Genomic DNA, 14,309 nt, shown 5'->3' on the forward strand with positions numbered 1-14,309 from the left:
GAACTACCTAATCCCATCATACGGGCCAGGTGGCCAGCCTCTTTAGGCCCACCGGTACATCTAGCTTTTGGAATGAGTGTTCCGTGCAACACCCCCCTCCTTGAGATAAGCTGCCCCATACTTTGCAAGAAAGAGAACGAGTAGACAAGTCCATACGCTTCGCTTCCCCGAGAGTTCTGCATAAAATTTATGTCTATTAGAATTTATCTGACTCTGGAAAGGCACATGGAGCTGAAAGGGGAAGTGGGAAAGAGAGTCACTCTTCTAACTTCCTCCTTCCGTTCTACTTTTCAAGGGAGGGAAAAAAAAGGTACCCATCCTTGACCAAGCAGGAAGGATGGGGGGGCATGGTGGGAGGAGGGCCTCAGAGGCTTCATAAGCACCAGAGGAAAGTCATAGAATTGTAGAGTTGGAAAGATCCACTAGGGTCATCTAGTCCAACCCTCTGCTTGACCAAACAACCCTGAGATTAAGTCTCATGCTCTACTAACTGAGCTCAGGGATGCCATGTTGGCAACTCCTAATATATGGGGACATTTTTGCAGTGTTTGCATGTCCATAATTTGTGTCCGATTTGCACATAAACTAAGTAAACTACAGTTTAGGGCCTCAGGTTATGATGGGATTCTAAAAACAGGTTTTTTGGGAGGGGTTAAACAGGTTTTACATAATTGATTAAAAATAAAGGAAACAAGGGGGGAAGACATTATCTTTCTGATATGACAGAAATATACTTAATGGACACACCATTATTTGTCTCGGTGTGTTGATAAATCTGTGCAGAAATAACTATAATATAGGTTTCATATATGTTAAGTAAGAAATCATAAGGTGTTTTCATTTAAATGTGTTCTATATGCAAATAGCCTTATTGCAAGATGTGCCTTTCCGTTAGATTGTTAAGTTTCGGTTGCATCCTCACCTTTGTCATGGTATATATGCAAAATATATTTCTCTTTCCATTGTCCCTTCTGTAAAATAATGCACATTTTGGGGTAATGCTATGGCACCTCGTCGACACACTGGTTACATTGGGCTTGGATGTGCCTGAGCATTGCACAAGAAACAGCTTCCTAATATGTGTACTTATACAACAGGTGTGGGTAACCTTTGACCCTCCAGATGTTGCTGAACTACAACTCCCATCAACCCTGGCCATTGGCAATGCTTGCTAGAGCTTATGGGGGTTGTAGTTCAGTTACATCTGGATTGCCAAATGTTCCTCAAATCTGCCACAGATCCTTTGGTCATAGGAATATTTGGCTATATTCCCCCACAACTGGTCATCCTCAACCACCAATTGTGATAGACTAAGCACACTTGTAAGTAGACTCCAGGATAAAATCTCTTGACTTTAAGTGACGCAGGATCTCACCTCCAGAATATGTTGCAGTATCAACACTTTCTGAAGGAACATGTGATTACTGTGGGTTTTCATAAGATGTATCATCCAGCTTCACTCTCTTTATCTTCATCGACAATCCACGCACTGCAGAAAGACATAAAGAGACAGTATAAAAATCGTCCAGACAGAGCGCTTGGGGAAATGATTGATGTTGGACCTGCCATTTGAGAAACATGACAATTATTTGATTCCTCTTCCAGGTGTGTTATAATCTGTAAGCAGTTCTCCTAAAAGATTCATATGCCGAATTGAAATACTTGTCTCTGTCATACAGTTCTTGGGTGGTTTTGCTCAAAATCGCCAATGCTGCTTCCCCTCTGATCCATAACATGTATCCATCCATTCCTATCAACTATCCTATCGCAGACACCTAAATGAGTGTTTCCTTTGCAAAGGCAAAATTCCACCTGATTCCCTTATGATCCATGCCATTCCCTGGGCAAAAAGCTTGCCGATTCCTTTCCTCGTGCAGATATTTCTATTTTTTTCTTGCATTACCAATTGATGAATGGGTTATGACACACTATTTACCTCAACTGGCAGCTCAAGGGAGCTCCCCTCCTCACATCTGCCACCCACTTGGATTCCCACTAAATAAATCTTAATCGCAAGGTAAGAAAAAGAAGAGGGGAAGAGAAAGAAAGAAGACCCAGCAGCCACATTGCTGCAGTTAGGTTTTTGGCTTACAACACCCTTCTACAAACCAACCAGTTTGCTTCAGATATTAGGAGAATCTCATAGCTAATGGAATATTTCCTCCCACATAAACCTTCCCAGGGCACTTCCTGTTTATTGATTATTCATCCTGATTTGTTTGCAGGGAGCTGGGATAATGTTGCATCAAGCCTAGGACCCTCATACCTATGGGACCGCCTCTCCTGGTATACCCCATGGAGGACCTTAAAGTCTGCAAATAATAACACCCTGAAGATCCCAGGCCCCAGGGAGATTAGACTGGCCTTGACCAGAGCCAGGGCCTTTTTGGCCGTAGCCCCAGCCTGGTGGAACACTATCTCACAAAAGATCAGGGCCCTGCGGGATTTGACATCTTTCCGCAGGGCCTGTTCCGCCAGGCCTTTGGTCAGGGTTCAGTCTGATTCTTTTCTTTCTGTATAAGAACAAGCATTAAAGAGGCCTCCTAGCATGCTCACAGGTCCTTTATAAGACCAGTGGTAACAGTTGGCCCTGGATAATATTGTTGCTGCTGTTGTTGTTCAGTCGTTCAGTCGTGTCTGACTCTTGGTGACCCCATGGACCAGAGCACGCCAGGCACCCCTATCCTCCACTGCCTCCCGCAGTTTGGCCAAACTCATGCCAGTCGCTTCGAGAACACTGTCCAACCATCTCGTGCTCTGTCGTCCCCTTCTCCTTGTGCCCTCCATCTTTCCCAACATCAGGGTCTTTTCCAGGGAGTCTTCTCTTCTCATGAGGTGGCCAAAGTACTGGAGCCTCAACTTCAGGATCTGCCCTTCCAGTGAGCACTCAGGGCTGATTTCTTTAAGGATGGATAAGTTTGATCTTTTTGCAGTCCATGGGACTTTCAAGACTCTCCTCCAGCACCATAATTCAAAAGCATCAATTCTTCGGCGGTCAGTCTGGAGAATATTAACCACTCTCAATTTTACCCATGGACTGCCATCTGTCCAGATTTGAATTTGCTCTGAACTAATTTAAAGATGTATTTTAATTTATCGATTGCCTGTTTTTATGTTCTTTGTATACTGTGTTGGTTTTATGATGTTAGCTGCCCTGAGCCCGGCTCCAGCTGGGGAGGATGGGGTACAAATAAAAATTTATTATTATTATTTATTATTATTAATCTATTATTATCCTACACTGCTCATTATTTCCCCATCACTTTTCACATTGCAGTAAGTCCCGTCTTCAAGGGAAGCAGGTTTGTTGTGCAAGGCCTCCCAATGACACTTGCATATGCCACCTGAATTTGCTGGTATGCAACTGAACCTTGCAGTCTAGAAACACCCTAATTCTTTGAGATCAACTGGAGAGGCATTCCTGTAGGTTTCTCATTGCTTTAGGTTAGAATAGCTAATGCTGTTCTAGGCTGCATCACCAGAAGATAATGTCCAGATCAAGGAGAGTAATACAGTGGTACCTCTGGTTAAGAACTTAATTCGTTCCGGCGGTCCGTTCTTAACCTGAAAACGTTCTTAACCTGAGGTGCCACTTTAGCTAATGGGGCCTCCCGCTGCCACTGCGCTGCTGCGGCACAATTTCTGTTCTCATCCTGAAGCAAAGTTCTTAACCCGAGGTACTATTTCTGGGTTAGCAGAGTCTGTAACCTGAAGTGTCTGTAACCCGATGTACCACTGTAGTACCACTCTGTCAGGAACGTCCCCTCCCAGAGTGACAGTGAGGACTCTGAAAGGGAGGGGTGGCAAGCTGGGGAAAACAGAGGCTTGCTTGCTTCCCATACTCCCGTCTTGGCTGTAAATTCCCAAGATAGTGTAGGTCAGACGGAGGCAAGTTCAGAGGAACTGCAGCCTTTAGTGTGCTGAGAGCCAGTGTGGTGTAGTGGTTAAGAGCGGTAGACTCGTAATCTGGTGAACCGGGTTCGCGTCTCCGCTCCTCCACATGCAGCTGCTGGGTGACCTTGGGCTAGTCGCACTTCTTTGAAGTCTCTCAGCCCCACTCACCTCACAGAGTGTTTGTTGTGGGGGAAGAAGGGAAAGGAGAATGTTAGCCGCTTTGAGACTCCTTTGGGTAGTGATAAAGCGGGATATCAAATCCAAATCCAAAAACTCTTTAGACATCGCTCCGAGGGTGGTGGAGATGGCTCCAGAGGGGGGTGGACAAACTGACCCCAAGTCCCCACGGACACAGCAAAGGAGTAGGGTCCAGGCTTGGCGTCAGTCCAACAGGAGGAAGGGCAGCCAATGGAGGATATCCTGTTGGAGGAGGGAGCTAGCGTACAGCTTCCAGGTGATTGGCCAGCATGACTAAGCCGCTTCTGGCGAACCAGAGCAGCACATGGAAATGCTGTTTACCTTCCCGCCAGAGCGGTACCTATTTATCTACTTGCACTTTGACGTGCTTTCAAACTGCTAGGTTGGCAGGAGCAGGGACCGAGCAACGGGAGCCCACCCCGTCACGGGGATTCGAACCGCCAACCTTCTGACACACACACCCTGTCATCCACGCACTGGCACCAATTGATTTGCTTTCTTTTATCACAGCAATGTGAACATAAAGAAATATGAGATAGTTAGAGATGCAGCCTTAGCCAGTGCTGTGCAAAACTTTCTAATAAATGAGATTTGTTAAGGATAAAAGTACAGTAATTGTCTTTTTAGGGGAAAGGTCAGTGGTACTTGGAAGAAAGGTTAATAGAACAATATTAATAGCTTTATACTGGGGCAGAGAGAGAGGCATGCAGTATTCATGGAAATGAAAAGCAGGAGTGAAGATGCTGCCCGTTACCAAAAAGTTAGGTCAAAATTCAAAAGGTCATCTTTATCCCTGGTGTGCCCAGAAATGACAAATTAGAAAGAATATGAAGTGTTATCAAGGTTCCCCCCCCTCCTTCATTCAATTACTTTCACTGAAAACTACGGGAAGGAAGCAATCAAAAGAGCCAACAGTCACTGCCATTGACCACGCTTTGTTGAGACATCAAGGGAAGGTTGTGGGAAGAGAAAAAGTCAGCATGACACTGCCGTCAAGCTTTTACCCAAAGGAACATCAGCTGCTTTGCACGCTCGAGCCAGAATTTGTATTAGCAAAACGCCTTGTTGCAGGTAACCTGTTAAATGCACACGATGTGTTTCCATGTTTCACGCACACTATGCGATGGTTTAGAAGGGATCAAATACTGGTCCAGCACCCCATGAACTTTGGCCATTGGCGACAGAGGGCAAGTTGACTCCATGCACAGCAGTGTCCCAGGCTGAGGGCTAAAGTACATGTTTTGATGGAGGCCAAGATAGGGGCTTTCCCCAAAGAAGTTTGAGAGTAGCCCTGGGCAGGGGGGAGGTGATTTGATTTATGGAAGTGGCGCAGGGGGAGGAAGCTTTTCTCCTACGCTATTGCTATGATGAGGCATTATTTTTGTGTGTTACTTTACTGATACGTACATGTGTCTCTGAGTATTGATGGCAAGAGCTCCTGGATCTGTATGCAGCTCCCCTGCGTGGTGACCCATTGAACTGCAAGTGGCAACACTTCTCAACTTTCAGGCCTTGGACTGGCTCCGCCTACCCAGACTGGCCATTCAGTCATGCTAGGCAGAAAGGAGTACAAAAAGGGGACTTCTTATTCCACCAGGGCTTTACTTGAGCAACAGGATCTTCTAGAGCAGTATTCCCCAACCTTGGGCCTCCAGCTGTTTTTGGCCTACAACTCCCATCATCCCTGACCACTGGCCTTGCCAACTAGGAATGATGGGAGCTGTAGTCCAAAAACACCTGGAGGCCCAAGGTTGGGGAACACTGTTCTAGAGTGCTGGTGTATTCCTTTATACAGGCAACTCCCCATAGGCATGGGGGTCATGTTCTATGTCATTGAGCACTTGCGTGAAATCACATATAATCAGAACACCCATTGCAAACACCCTGTCCCACCCCTGCCCCATGCCACCCCTTTTTGTGACTTTTTTGGGTCACTTCACATATTGGACGTGCCTAAAATGGTTGCTGCCTGTATCTCCTTATTCTTTAGTCCTAGAGCTGGACCATAAAGAAGGCTGATCGCCGAAGATTTGATGCTTTTGAATTATGGTGCTGGAGGAGACTCTTGAGAGTCCCATGGACTGCAAGAAGATCAAACTTACCCACCCTTAAAGAATTCAGCCCCGAGTGCTCACTGGAAGGACAGATCCTGAAGCTGAGGCTCCAATACTTTGGCCACCTCATGAGAAGAGAAGACTCCCTGGAAAAGACCCTGATGTTGGGAAAGATGGAGGGCACAAGGAGAAGGGGACGATAGAGGATGAGATGGTTGGACAGTGTTCTCGAAGCTACCAACATGAGTCTCACAAAACTGCAGGAGGCAGTGGAGGATAGGGGTGCCTGGCGTGCTCTTGTCCATGGGGTCACAAAGAGTCGGACATGACTAAACAACTAAACAACAACAATTCTTTGACGTGTTCCTTGATGCTGCCCTCTGCTTTGCCCTTCAGTTCTGACTTACTCTTCATCTTGACTTATGGCTTGATTCGTTACCTCACCTTGTGTGCCAAGACCCCATGACCCCGCAGTTCCCTGAGGAAAAATAACCAGACTATACAACCCACCTTTGAAGGTGAATGGACTTCTGGTTTGTCTGCTGGCCCTGACTGAGACCCTGTCCACACTTTGCTCTTTAAAGCAACATCATAGCACTTTAAACAGTTGTGACTTCCACAAAAAGAATCCTGGAATGTGAGCTTGTTAAGGGTAATGAGACCTTTTAGGAGGTGCCTGGTCCCATCACACAACTGCAATTCCCAGAGTTCCCTGGGAAGAGAGGGTTGGCTGTGAAATTAGTGGGGAGAATATGTTTTTGGAGACATTCTCATGGTTGGGATGCTAGGTTTTTGTTGTGCTTTCAAGCTGCTCGAAGTTTGTTTGTGGGTGTCCTTTCTTCTGTTCACATCTCTCCAGTGGGGTGGACTTCCTTTAAAAACAAAATTAGTGACCACACCTCTCTCATGTGCTCCATAGCCAGCCTCCCTGGCTCCTCCTCATGCTTCAAATAAAGCTTGAGGAAAGATGTCATCAGATAACTTTTTCCATGGACCTTTTTTCAGGTCAGGAAGTTTCGGCAGGTTGGAGGGCTGCAGAGCTCCAGAGAAATATTCCATGGAAACAAACACCCACATGCCACCCATATGCAATAATAAAACAAGCCCAACCCCACACCTGCTGAAATTCTAAAGAAATTATAGTGTGCCCAAAGAAAGAGACAGAAAATTCACACAGAGAGAGAAAAACTTTTGAGAAACTGAAGGAGGGGTTTTGGCCTGGTACTTACTCATCTAGGTAGAACTGCTCAGGTGTTCTACCTGGTGTTTGTGATTTCAAAGATATACCGACATGGAATGAAAGTTAAAGGTGGGAAGAAAGGTAGTAAATTGTGACAATTACATTTCAACAGGGGGAGGAAAGCTGGAGATTAGTTAGTTTGGTGTGGCATATTAATTACTGCTCCTGGCCTGCTTGATAAGGCTGAAAATTCTTATCAGGTGTCAGGGCGAAGCTCACATGGGATAAAAAAGAAGAATCTGTGAACATTTGCATTATTGTTGCCCAACTGCTTGCCTATTCATTTGTGGAAATTCCTCAGGTCAAACAAACAAAACAGATTTGGAGAGAACAGATAAGGAATGCTTAGTCAAGGGAGACTCTGATATTTACTAGTTTGCTCATCAGGGAATTATTATTTTTTTAAAACCCTTCTATATTCTAGGCCTCTAAAAACCTTTTACCAGGATCCATGCCTTTGGGAGTAGATTTTACTGTTTCAAGGAAGCTGATTTCATGGGCCTTCCTTTGGAATATCAGCCTCTTGGGTTAAATGACCTTATTCAAACTGGGTCCATGCTGGGCTATCCAAATTGCAACATTATTCAGAATCCAAAATCTTTCCAGATTATGGATGTACAGTTGGAACTAAATTTCTGTCAGCCTTCCCCCACCAGTAATTCCTAAACTTTGCCTCAGTAGACCCTAGTGTGCCATGAAAAATGAAGTTCCCACCCACAGAGGAGGTTGCTCGCTGTGTCTCTGTATGTTCTAGTAGTGTTCCAATGGGCTTTCTGGGAGGGAAATGGCCCTCTGTTTGCTGCCATTATTTACCACCCTCCCCAAAGCCCCCTCAGAATTATGTGATGTTGTGAGGTGGCATGATTTCACGGGCATTCTGGGCCATGTGCATGAGAATATTTACAACCTCTCTTCAGAGTTGAATGGGCTGGCCTGCAAGATGTAAACTGAATGGTCAATATTAGACTGAGCCTTAAACCTTATCTGGATTCATAGTATGATCATTGTATGTTGTACAATTAAGTGTGCTGCCTGATCTTGTGGTGTTTTTTGAGATTTCTCTTCTCTCCCCCACCTCCCAAAAGAAGTTTAAAAGGGAACTATTGCCAACAATAAGCTCCCGCCCCACTCAAGGATGTTAGGAAACAGGGCCTTGAGGGGATGTGGTTGGAGTGGGGTTGTGGTCTGGGGAGAATCCCAGGGCTTAGATAGAAAGGCTTAGAGGGTCACTTTCAGTGCCAAGACCGAGATTCCCCCATCATCTTCAACGTAAAGTCTGAGCAATAGCAACACCCACTTCCTGTGTCTTAGTTCTTGCTTCCTGTGTGCCTATGGGGATCAGGAGTAAGTCCATACGGTTCACTAGTAATAACTTTTAAGTTTTAAACATCTTTTTAAAACCTGCTTTCTTTTTATTGACTTTTTAAGCAGGTTGTATTTTAGGTTAAAAAATTTTTTTTTGTTTAGTTTTAACTATGAATAATCTTGATTGTTTCTGATTCTAAGGTCTTGCAAGCCACTTGGAAGGGCTTCTTGCCCAGTAAGGTTGGCGTATAAGTGTATTAAGTAATTAAATAACCTCTCAGAAGTTTGGCGAACACATCTCAGAAAACAGGCTGCATTTTACTCCACAGCTGTTATTTAGCAAGAGCTCGCAAACATATACTTTGAGTTGCTGTGAATTTTTCCCTGTGTACTTAAAAAATAGGGTTGTTGGTTGTTGTTGGTTTTTTTTTATAAGATTACAAATCCAGAAGTGGAACTGATCTTCTGTGTGTGAAGAACTAATCCCTACTATGAATCTACAGCTAAGCAAACAGCACATTTATTTTCTTCAATAAGATCTTTTCAAGGGACTTCACGTCTACCTGCTTTTTAAAACAGATCTTCTGTTGCATAGTCTCTCTCTCTCTCTCTCTCTCTCTCTCTCTCTCTCTCTCTCTCTCTCTCTCTCTCTCTCTCTCTCTCTCTCTCTCTCTCTCTCTCTCTTCCTCTGCTCCATTGCTTCTTAAACAATCTGAAATGAGTCTCGGGAAATGGTTATTACTTAGGGTTGCCAACTTTTGATATTAGCAACATTGCAACATGCCTTGTGCTGCACCACATCACAACTGCACCTAGCTCAGTGTTTTCCATGCTGGCTGAAAATGGCTCTGCAGCATTTCAGGCAAGAGCATTTCCCATCTCTGTCTGGAGATGCCACAGATCCAACCTAGGATCCTTTGCGTATGTTGTACCACTGAGCTGTTCCACCTGAGTGAGGAATAAAGTGGAAGATGGGGAGAAGGACCTAGGACTGAACATGGCAGGTCACAGGAGGTCTTGGAAGAACCTAGCAGGATGGCATAGAGCCCGGTCAGAAACCAGTACAGTAGGTTAGAGAGGGACTAAGGTGAAACATTGTGGTTTTATGGGTGTAACACAGTCTTCTGCAGCTGCCTGACCTTTGAAAGCTGAAAAGTTACCTGGTGACTTCTTTCATTGAGCTATATTTAAAGCACAACAAAATCTCTACACCCCACACATGCAAATTTCTCCACATACAAAATGTCCCCCCCTCCCACTTCGTGATTTTGGAATGCTGTTTCTTTTATCATAAATTGGTGGGGAACGGTCAGGAAAGAACCTGCAAGATAAAAATTTCAGTGCGAGGCAACATCAGCAGAGGTAGATTCTGACTGTCAGCACAGGGCGTGTGCACATGGTTTCTGACTGGATAGCAACCCTTGGTACAGATGCAAACTGCTAATGTCCGCAAAAGTGGTTAGCCAATCAGCAAATGCACATTTGCACAGTGAAAACAGAGGTGCCCTCGGCATCTACAGCATAACCCTCAACTGTCTCGACTAAATTGAATCTTCCCTTTTTTTGGGGGGGGGGGGTGCTCTTGCGTGACAGCATGGCGCCCAAAAACGTGGGTCACATAAGTTGTGTGGGAATGCGCGCCAGAAGATTTGCATCCCGGTTTCCCACTGTGACACGTTGGAGAGTACGCTACCGCTGCCTCCCTTCAGTTTCTGTCTGCGGGCAGAAATTCTTCCTCTGACCTAAGATCAGCCTGCTGTATTAGGACAAAGGCCCACCTAGTCCAGCATTCTGGGCTGGATCTAGACGCATCAAAGAAGTGTTTCAGTTAAACGCTTTGTAAACGTTTTGTGAGGAAATCGGGTTGGCGAAAATGGAACTCCACAGCGCCATCTGATGCCACAACGTTATAAGGCATATACAACACGTATAAAGTGCTTTTTCTTCGCTGAGTCCCTGTCCTCACAGTGGCAAGCTGGATTATGAGAAGCCTGAAAGCAGGACCTGAGCATAACAGGGCACTCTCCCCTTGTGATCCCAGGAACTGGCATTCAGAAGCCTACTGCCTCCAATAGTGGGGGTAAAATATAGTCATTGATAATCTTTTCCTCTGGGACCCAATTGCCCCCACAGGAACAGCTCACAGTTCCAACTGAGTTAGTAGCAGCTGATTGACAACCCGGATAGAACCCAAAGAAAAACTTATAGGGGAAGGGTACCAGGGCACACAAATGCCAGTTCATTTAAACTGATCACTCTGTTTTCTCTGAATTGGAAAATATTTTTTTTTAAGTGCTGTGCAACTTCTGGCACATCTTCATTGTAGAAGAAGAAGAAGATGATGATGATGATTTGCAATGTTACCAACACAGTTTTTTGAAAAATGAGCAAATTTCATCAAGAGGTTTGGCTTGACAAAGGTGTCGTCCCCCCACCCTTCTCCTCCCATATATAAATATATTGAAGTATTTAAATTTCTTGTAAGTGTAAAGCTACCCATGCACCGATACTTCAAGAAGTATAATGTGCAATCAGACATCATTTTTTCCCCTGATAGGATTTTTCATGTTGTCTTATAATGTAGTAAATTGAGAAGCTCAGGAGCAGAACTGCTGGTGGATTTGAAATTTTAATATATATATATATATATATATATATATATATATATATATATATATATATATATATTCTTTAATTTCCAAAATGTAATTCTGCCCCCAGCTGGTTAAAATATCACTGACATGGGAGACTGAAAGTGAGAGAATGTTGAACCTATGAACTCTGCCGTCTCCTAAGATGATGACTCCAATTTGCATCTAAAGTGTTGGCAATTCTGGCGCTTAGTGCAGGTGCTGCTAACAGATTTGAAAGTTTTTTTATGGGTGTACAGACTGCTCCCTCTTTATTAGAGTGCTCATAACAAGTAGGAGATGCTTTTTTTTCAAATACTTCTCACTGATTACGGCTACAGTGCATTACAACTAATGAGCTGTTGAGGACTGGGCTACAGCAATTATTTCACCAGTATCAACACAATAGGAAATTAATAGATTTCTGTGACTTGCATACACCCCAAAGTTCTGCATACTGGATATAAAAGGGCTGGGTGTTAATGCAAGGCTAATTCCACCACACATTTCAGTGTGTGGGGGTTTCTTTTCAAGTTTTTTTTTTTTTTAAGTAATATAGGAATACTAATACTCTCATTCCTCTCCCCAATCTTAAATTCAGTTTTCCACATTTCTACACCAGCTTGCAATATATTAAGTTTAAAGTCCTCATGGAAATCCAGCAGCTTTTGTGTGTGCATTTCTAATATATATGTATCTAATATATATGTATCTCCTAACATGCATATTTTTTTGAAAGCAAATTTCTCTAATATAATGCATTTCTGTCTGTTATTTTTCACTGTATGTTATTTCTGTGCACATATTTCACTGGCTGGAGAACTGCATTGCAAAATTCAGGGAAGTGCGAATTTCAGAGAATGGCTTCGTTTTAGTTTGTATATTGTTTCGGGGAAAGTGAATTAGGTAAATCTACCTTGAAATGTGAACAGAATTGAATTTTTCCCCCATCCCTAGAATGTTGTTGTTGTTGTTCAGTCGTTCAGTCGTGTCTGACTCTTCGTGACCCCAATCCCTAGAATAATATAATATAAATCCACACACACACACACACACACACACACATGGAGGGGGGCATATTTCTTGTGTGTGTTAAGTTGTGTGTGTTGTTTTCTTCCACTCCAAAGAAGAAGCAATAATCTTTGTACCTCATAACTCTTGAAGCACTTTCATCCTGTGTATTCAGAGACCTTACTCCAACATGTGTGTGTGCATGCAGCAGCCAATGATCCAGGTACCTAGCATCCTTGACACATTTTTATGTGTTCTTGGTTCCTCATGCACATATCTCCTGCTTCTGCTGATAGGACTCATGGCTTGAATCCCTTTCCATCGTGTTTCCTTTGCATCAAAAAGAATGGCTTGAAATAAGAAACTGCCAGTGCAATTTACTGAGGACTCAGCTAGATTGGTAAATAAAAAGTGTTTTATATACGTTGTGTATACAATATAACACCATGACAGCAGATGGCGCTGTGGAGCCCCATTTTTCCCTACCAGATTTCCCTGTATGAGTTTGCAACACGTTTAACTGAATTGCTTCTTTGACGTGTCTAGATCCAGACTTAATGTACATACTTAATTATACCCATTACATAAATTTGCCACCGGGGGCAGCGAAACAAATAACATAGTTTTTGGCGGAAGGCGAACTGCAGCAGAATGGGAACGGTGCTGCATGCGATGAATACGGGGTGGAATGGAAAACAATGCCCATTTTGCATCTCTAATTTTGAGGCACATTGCTCCTGAAATTGTGCAAGGAGCAGAGACATTGTGGCTAGCAGCCACTGATAGTGCCATCCTCCAATAATTTGTCTAATCTCCTTTCAAGTCGGTGGCCCTGACTACATCTTATGGGAGCAAATTCCACAGCTCAACTAAGTTCTGTGTGGATAAGTACTTTATTTTCCCTGTCTTTAATCTTCTAGCGTTCAGCTTTGTCGAATGGTCCCAAGTTCTAGGATTGTGAGAGCGGAAGAAAACCGTTTCCCTATCCAATCTTCCCACACCATTCACAATCTTTAACACTTCCATCATGTCCTCCTTGGCTCACCTTTTCTCTCAACTAAAAAGTCCCAAATGTAGTAACCACTCCCCACAGAGGAGCTCCTTCAACCTATTGATCATTTTGAGCTTCCTTCCGAAAGCCTGCCACAAACACTAGTCTGGCCTAAGCCCAAGCCTGTTTTGTTTTTGTGAGCAGAGCAGGAACGTACAGTCTCCATTTTGTTGTCTTGAATGTCCTATAGTTTCATAACAACAAAATGCCTTTGTTCGCACAATTGAAGTATGCACCAAGAATCAAAGAAGCAAGAAAAAAGGGAATGTTCCAAGCTATTACTGTAACAATCCAATTACAATGCCTATCAAACTTAACTTCACAGGTTATAGCTCCTAATTGCCTGACAAAAATTGACACTTCAGTCGCAACAGCATAATATAATCAGAGTCCAAATTAAATTTGATCGTGGGCAGAAAACGATGCTATCATTTGGCGGCATGGAAACAGGAGATCAACTAGCATGATATCAAGGATCAGAAATGAAAATTATTCATTAATGGCAGTGGTTTTCTGATAATGGAAATGACACAGTTCAGACGGCTTCGTAAAAACACTATTAATTAAAAAGATGATAGACCTAACAAGCCATAGAAACTAGTGGAACCTTCCCCCTCCCCATCCTTCCCATGCTTGTTAAGGTGAAGGATGACAGTGTTTAAGAACAGAAGTTTATGCACTTTTGAGAAGAAAAGTATTCCGCTGATTCTGTAGCAAGTTTACGGAGTTCTTGCTTAGTGAAGCATCTTCCTCTAGGGTGCTATGTCTGAGGGACATAAAAAGTGCCTAAGCCATAAGACGGCATTGTAATAAGCAATGATAGTTTTGGCTATAAAAAAGAAGAAGGGTCCGTTTCATAAAAAGATATCCACTTGGGATTTTTGCATACTCCTAAGGAAGGGGGAGGAAAGGCTGCAGGGCCGAGG

This window comes from Lacerta agilis, chromosome 1, assembly GCF_009819535.1.
Source record: "Lacerta agilis isolate rLacAgi1 chromosome 1, rLacAgi1.pri, whole genome shotgun sequence".
Lineage (NCBI taxonomy): Eukaryota > Metazoa > Chordata > Lepidosauria > Squamata > Lacertidae > Lacerta > Lacerta agilis.